Source organism: Meleagris gallopavo, chromosome 2 (genome assembly GCF_000146605.3).
Source record: "Meleagris gallopavo isolate NT-WF06-2002-E0010 breed Aviagen turkey brand Nicholas breeding stock chromosome 2, Turkey_5.1, whole genome shotgun sequence".
Lineage (NCBI taxonomy): Eukaryota > Metazoa > Chordata > Aves > Galliformes > Phasianidae > Meleagris > Meleagris gallopavo.
The window spans coordinates 18034860-18042678 of record NC_015012.2 but is presented as its reverse complement, the minus strand read 5'-3'; positions in this window follow the sequence as shown (position 1 = coordinate 18042678).

The window sequence follows — 7819 nt, the reverse complement described above, 5'->3', positions numbered from 1 at the left end:
ACACCACTTTCAATAAGCATATTATATTATACAAAAACAGTTTTAGAAAAGAATGCTTTTACATTACAGCGCTTTTTCCTTGAATTCTAAGTAGTTTGCTCTTAAAAAACAGAAGTCTTAGCTGAAAATATTCCTGAAATTTCTGAAGGAAAGACCCAGTTTTTTCTAATTTTCCTTACAGTGCTTGAATCACTAGAACCTACTGCTGCTTTATTTCAGTTTGTCACTTTAGTACCAGGAATATCTGCAAGTCTTGTGAAGTAATACTTCTTCCATATAAAGAAAGAAGATATAATCTGCAGATGTTACTACTGGATGTTGTGTTGAGGGACATGGTTTAGTGGGAGCTATTGTTAATAGGTGAATGGTTGGACTGGATGATCTTTTAGGTTTTTTCCAACCTTGGTGATTCTATGTTTCAGACTCGCTCAAAAAATCAGAATATTCATAGACTTAGTTCTTCTATAACATGTTTTCCCTTCGCTTTCTCATGGCTTATGTATTTAAACTATTCACATCTTTAAAATTAGAGTCCACCTGTAAAAAGAAGAGACTGAGCTGGATGAATTTAACACAGACGGAAGAGGTATAAGAGAGTATAGGACTACGTGCCATGCAAAATAAATAAATAAATAAAAAGAACAAGGTAATCAATACTGAGTGTCCTAGTGGTCTTCTAAAAGAGATATGCTACCATAGAAGGTACTTTCGAAGAATCAAATACTCATGGAATTGCTCAGGATGAAAAAGACCTTAAAGATCATCAAGTCCAACCACAACCTAACCAAACTACCCTAACAACCCTCCACTAAACCATGTCCCTGAGCACCACATCCAAATTGTTTTTAAAACACCTCCAGGGATGGTGACTCAAACACCTCCTTGGGGAGCCTATTCCAGTGCTTAACCACCCTTTCTGGAAACAAGTTTTCCCTGATATCCAACCTAAACTTACCCTGGTGCAACTTAAGGTCATTTCCCCTTGTCCTGTCACCAGTGAGAAGAGATCAGCCCCGCTCTTGCTGTAAGCACCTTTCAGATACTGGAAGAGAGCAATAAGGCCTCCCCTCAGCCTTCTTTTCCCCAGACTAAACAGCCCCAGTTCCTTCAGTCACTCTTTGTAGGACATAATCTTCAAGCTTCCACAAGCCTTGTTGCCCTGCTCCAGCACCTCAATGTCCTTCCTGTACTGAGGCACCCAAAACTGAACACAATACTTGAGGTGAGGCCTCAGCAGTGCCAAGTACAGAGACAGGATGACTTCCGTAGTCCTGCTCACCACACCATTCCTGATACAAGTCAGGATGCCATTGGCCTTCCTGTCCACCTTGGGCACACTGCTGGCTTATATTCAGCCAACTGTCCATCAGTACACCAAGGCCCCATTCCATCAGGCAGCTTTCCAGACACTCCTCCCCAGTTCTGTAGGGTTGCCTGGGGTTGTTGTGACCAAAATACAGGACCTGATACTTGGACCTATTTAAACTCATACAGTTAGCCTTGGGCCATCAGTCAAGTCTATCCAGGTCCCCCTGTAGGGCGTTTCTCCCCTCAGGCAGATCAACACTCCATCCCAACTTGGTGTCATCTGCAAACTTACTGAGGGTGCACTCAATCCCCTCAATGTCATTAATAATGATGTTAAATAGAAGCAGCCCCAGTACCAAGCCCTGGGGGATACCATTTGTGATCAGCCTCCAACTGTATTTAAATCCATTGTCCACAATGCTTTGAGCCTGGCCATCCAGCCAGCAGAACGTAAAGCAGAGAGCTTCAACAACTTGTACTTCAAGATAAGATGCTGAGATGCACTGCACCATGCTACAGAACTCAGACAGGTCCACTAAGTAGGAGCCTGACAGCACCAACAGGTGCACCATAACCACCACCAAGTCAGATGATGCAAGGAGGAATCAGGAGCCCTCTACCCACTCCACCATAGTGGACATCTGCAGTAATGTCAGCAAGCTCCCACCTTGAGTCCCCAAGAGGCTCAGTGAGTGAGAGGCAGGATCCAACACCACCATCTCCATTGCCATGTCACAGGTCCCCAGCAGGTTCAAGAGGAGGGGAAAGCACCCCCTTCCCCCCAGCCCTGCATGAGATAAGCTGTGGTGCAAGAGTGCATGGAAATCCACCACCAAAAAGGATGTGCTGCTACCACTGCTGCAGGAGGCACTGAAACCTCACCAGCTAGAATACAAATCTCACACATAAACATCAGCATGTGCTTCAATAGAAACTCAGCTATGCAAGGCTTTTTCTGACATTCTGCTTGAGGCAGAAGTTGGAATCTGCATTGCCTTTGGCATTCACAATCTGTGCAATGATTATGGGAAGGACATATACAACTACTTCAGATCTTGAGATGAGACAAGCAATCAAGACCCAGTGTCTAGCAGGCCAAGAGATTACTGGAACTGTGTGCAATGCTGATTGATTAGCTTGTAAAATATACCTAAAATTCAAACTCTTTCAAGAAACACTGTATTTATCTGTTGCAATAATCGATTGCTTTCTACAGAACAATGCTCAGACAAAAAACGACTAGAAAAAATCTGTATTAAAATCCTTTTGAGATTTAGAAGCATGTAGTTAGGTCCTTACTGAATACTGTATTTTCAAATTCCAGTATTGTACATTCCCAAAGTCCAGCCAGGTCTGAATGCAGATGAATCTTACCCACAGTAGTTTGGCTCATTTCAAATGTTGCTGGAGCTAACAAATCTTGATGTGGAAAGAAAATCATAAGAAAACCATATTGCTTGAGATTTATCGACAATTTTGTAGATCCCAGATGTTTTAATGATTTATGCAAGCTACAGATATTTGAGGGCTTATCCGGAATCAATTCCAAGACTTTCAAAATTTGTCTGTCACTTGTCTCAGTGGCCCACTGAACCTGACCTAATGGAGTAAGTCTGGTTTCCTTTAAAATATTGAATGGTTGATGAAGCCAATGGAGGAGCCAAGAGGGACAGAATAGGCGATCAGATCTGTTCTTCAGCCAGAGACTTAGGCATATCTTTGCTTGTCTGTAGAGACAACCCACGCACAACATAAATACAAACCTGGACAAGGCTGGGATGCATGCATGTCCAGCTTCCACCCATTTTATTCTTGAGGTGGAAACCTGGTGGGGAGTTGAGGAAAAGCAGCAATTGTACCTGTACATTCCTTGCCAGAGATGTTTATTTTTGCTTGTTGTTGGGTTTTTTTGTTTGTTTTTAAATGACCTTCCTGTTCTCTTATTCTATGTATGTAGTTGGCAATCATGACATTGATCACAAAAATACAGTAGCTTTTCTCTGGATGATTTCTTCAGGTTGCACAGTGGTGGGGGGGAGGGGGGGGGAAGAAATATGTTGTAAAAGTTATTATCAAAGTTCCTTTACCACTTTAAAATGTGGAAATCCTTGTTTTTCTGGCATTACTATGGAACAATTTCAAGAACAAAACATTCAATATTTCAGAGCAACTTCCATCAGACTTTGAGGGAAGTTAATAAATCAACAGAAACCACTTAAATGAGCATTTTCATGGGTCCAGTGGAATTCTAAGCAAATAACAAGTCTGTAAGAATGAAAAGTCACATACTATACACACAATCTAATGTTCAAAGGAGAGTAAAAGATGCTTAAGTGTTAGTATTTTATGTAGCCTTCACTCTCAGTAGTAATTGCAAGCCATTAAAAAGAATGTTTAACTGTAGCTGTTAGCACTGGCATGGCCCCAAGTAAACACTGAACCCTCACAGAAGGGGGTTAATTGCTACAAGAAGAGGTAATTTATTAACGAACACTGAAACTCTGTATATACCCAAAAACCAGGCTGCACTGCAGAAATCTTGTGTTAATATTACATTTGATAATCAGATTTTTCCTACACTACACTTTAGAGTCTCAATCTATTCAGAAAGCTGAAAAACCAACAAGTTTTTTGACTTGGCTCTTGTAAAATCTTTACCTGGTGCCCTTCAGTCTGCCTCTTCCCTTCCTTTCCTAAACCTAGAAAGTCTGCTACTCACTGAAACAAGCTCCCTGGCAAGAAAAGTTAGTCCGACAATCAGGAAGAGCATGTGGAAGTCCTGCTTCTTTCTTCTACTGTGCCTGGCATACTGTGCTAGAGCACCATGAGTCCTGCATAGGTCCAATAACCTTTACCGAGATTGATAACTATCTATGTTAGGGATCTTCTTTGAAGTTCCTGATATCCCAAGGCATATTAAGGCAAATGAAAGAGGATATCAGTCAGTGCTTTTCATCATCTTCTTACTAACTGTTTTTTAAACAGCTGTTGGAAAACACCATTTGGTGTGTTTGAAAAACGCCAGGAATCCTACCTTCAAATCTCCATGTACCATTGTACACCCTTCTTCCAGTGAGCCTTATGAGCCTTGGTCAGCAGCACTCCATTAAGAAAAGTCACCAAGCTTTTCTTACAAGTACAAAGACCTTACCCTACCTCTGAGCTGAGAGAATCTTTTTCTTGGTCTGCCATACAGATGTCTCCTACATACTTGGCCTTGAAGTTGTACATGAAAGCTGAGCAGAATACATGGCAGAGCTGCGTAGTTTGGAAAAACTGAACTTCATTTAGTTTTTAGAAATTTTGTCTTTATGAAATTTTATTAGCAACCCATTGAGGTCACTGGGAATTCTTCCATGGTGCTCAGCAGGATTTGGATCAGGACCACGAACTAAAATATCCTGAAATCCATTTTTAAAAGCCCAAGTAAACCAAAAACAGACTTCTGAAACATCTCACATTTTACATTTTGCCTCCCACAGGATGGTAGCACGAAAGTAGGAAACAAAGAAGCTGTTGGGGCAAGGTTTTCTGTCACAGTAACTGCAGTTCCCAAGTATTCCTCTTAACCTCCAGAGAAAGTTGACAGCGTTACAGCCATCCAAATTATTTTTATTAATCTGAAATGAAAGGGCAGCCTAATACCCAGAAGTGATTTGTAATTGTACCTGTATACTATATGCCATTACATTGGGTGGGGACATATGTATTTTTTATATAAAAAATACAAGTAACTGTTTATTTGATATTGTACCCCATTAAAAATTAATGCACTGATAATGCAAAAATAAAAAATAATGCAATGATGTCTATAGATTTGATTTGAAGAAGTTCTTCATTTCTGTAGGTACACACCCCAGTTCTGTATCTCGTTTTACCATGCAGTTCTGAGGGCAAGCAATTCACATTATTATATCACCGGCATCAATTAAAGGAACGAAAAAAGCTTTAGTGCTTACATGGATTTTTTTTCCAGAAATTATATGAGAATCCAAAATTATAACAAGTTAAAATCAAGCCTTAATCTGGAGAAAATAAATTTTGAATTTGTATATAGTACTTTATTCAGTTCCGACTGGTGGTTCATAGGACTTAACAAGGATTTTGTGTACTAAATTCAAGCAGCTTAAATTGTATTAAGATTAAATTACAACACTGAATAAAAGTCCTAATCATCCTTAGATTTTTTTTTTATAGTTTGACTATTCTCTTCAATTCACTTTCCAAGCATACTTGTTTATTCATCATTTTTAGTTGTTCAAATATAAGAGCTTAAGTCTTAAAAGCACTGTTCAAGATTTTGTCAACAAGCTGTATCAAAAATATTATTCTAATCCTTCCTTTTCCATTGAACTATCAGCCAAAAAAGATATCGCATAAATATAAGTGATGCCAAAGTAAAGGTTGGAATTATATCAGCAGAAGTGCTAAATTTTCAGTGAGTTGGAAGTAAAAGCACATAGCTTACTTGAAAATAGCTATTAGGTTTTACCTGGAATACATCCCTACACAGACCAACTCAGAAGTGCTAAGAATAGTTTTAATAACACCATATAATGATATAACGTGATGGAAAGTACAGTGATAGTAGCAGGGTGGCACAATCCTAAGCTACAGTGAATGAAAACAAGCACAAACACAGCAGCTGTAGGAAAAAGAAAAAGAAAAAAAAAGGAAGGAAAACTGCTTACATTTTGAAGGCATCAAGTATGTAGAGATCTCCAACAAGACACCCTCACCTCCACTGCCAACCCTTAAATGAGGTACTGGGGGGGTGGATCCTTGCTACACCCCTTCTGATCATTCAGGTACATTGCATGCACCTGATCCTCCTTTTGGCTGGCACTGCCATCCCACCAGGTGCTCAATCACTGGTTCAGGCCATGGCAGCATTTCTGCTCTATATCACATATGTTCATAAGTTCCTCCAAATAAATAAAATATATTTCACATGAATTCAAAGGCATTCCTGGAAATTTGTATAGAAATTGTTGAACTTTCAAAGTTTCCTTGAATTTTTTCAAAAATATTACAGAAAATTCTGAACTTCAAGTCTATCTATCTATTTATGTTTCCACACAGTCTTTTTTGTATCACATGGTAGTATTCATAAGGCTATCCTGACTGGTTCCTCTTAGGCATGCTTGCTGCTAGGACAACTATTAAAATTTGTTGTTGGTATACCATTCCCAGGGTGTACTATACAGCTTGCAAGTAAAGGGAGACTGAAGTGCTCCTCCATCCAAGCAGAAGCCTAGCTATGAAACCTTTGCTTTTTCACTGCAATGTTTCTGAAAAAGCAATTTAGCAAATTGGTTAACAACTTGCACAGAACATTTCTGTTGAACACAACAAAGCCTTAACATTCCCCTCAAGCACAATACAGTCTGACAGAAATTTTTCACTACAGATTATGACATTTCTGTAAAATAATTATTTATTATGGTCAATTCTGATTTTATACAGACATGTCAAGAAGCTCTCATTTTAGTTGCCTGGCAGTTCTTTTATTGTGTCTACTCAGAGAGGTTTGAATGTCAATGTATTCTGATATACTATGTCTACTTAACATAGACATGAAATGCTGAAGTAACAAAAATAACAAATTATTCTCCTAAGCATCTTTCCCTTCAGCAATACCATATTGCATGTCATTTGAGAGCACGGTCCCCAGGAGACTATATTGCCATGTATATAGAAGCTACTATAAAATCTACTACTTCAGTGCTCTGTAGAGCATATCTTTTGTCTTGTGAAGACCATTCAGATCAGATGAATGAAGATGGCATAGAACAAGTATATGCAATTGTACAACCAATGAATATACAGATAGCATAGCATACAACCAAGGAATGTACAGATAGCATAGTATATCCAAGAGCTTAGCTACTGTAATTATTATATTGAAGTAGGAAAAGAAAGACACTCACCCTATCTTGGGCTCACAAAATAGACTCCAGTGGAGCAAATCTCCAGAAGAGGAGATTCCCTACTGGCAGTCAGCTCTTAAATGGGTCTAGGAGAGGTGGAGCCAGGCTCCACCCCTTCCTGCACCACAGGTGAATTGCCTTCACCTGTGCTCCCATGGCTGACTCATTGCTCGCCTCAGGTGATTAATCAGAGGTTCAGGCCGTGATTCAGCAGTCCCATATAGCAATGAAAGTTAGCAGGTTACTAGATACTATACAGATGAGAACAAAGACAAGAAGCAAAAATCCAGAATACTGTATTTAGAGGATCTAAGGAATGGGAAAGAAGCAGTTTTACTGGTATAGATGTTTTTTTTACCATAAACTTGAACCTCTGTTGAAGGAGGTGTTCAGAGCTGCAGTTTGATTTAGTTCCACCTCTAGTATGTTTGCATGAACTTAAGGGCCTCGCACCGTAGCTCACATTTCTTGGCATACCTGTTGCTAATATACATACATTTATATCAATGTGGTAGGACAGTCCTCACGAATATAAACTGAACCTTACATGAACTATCAGCATATGATTAGCTACTTTTTAA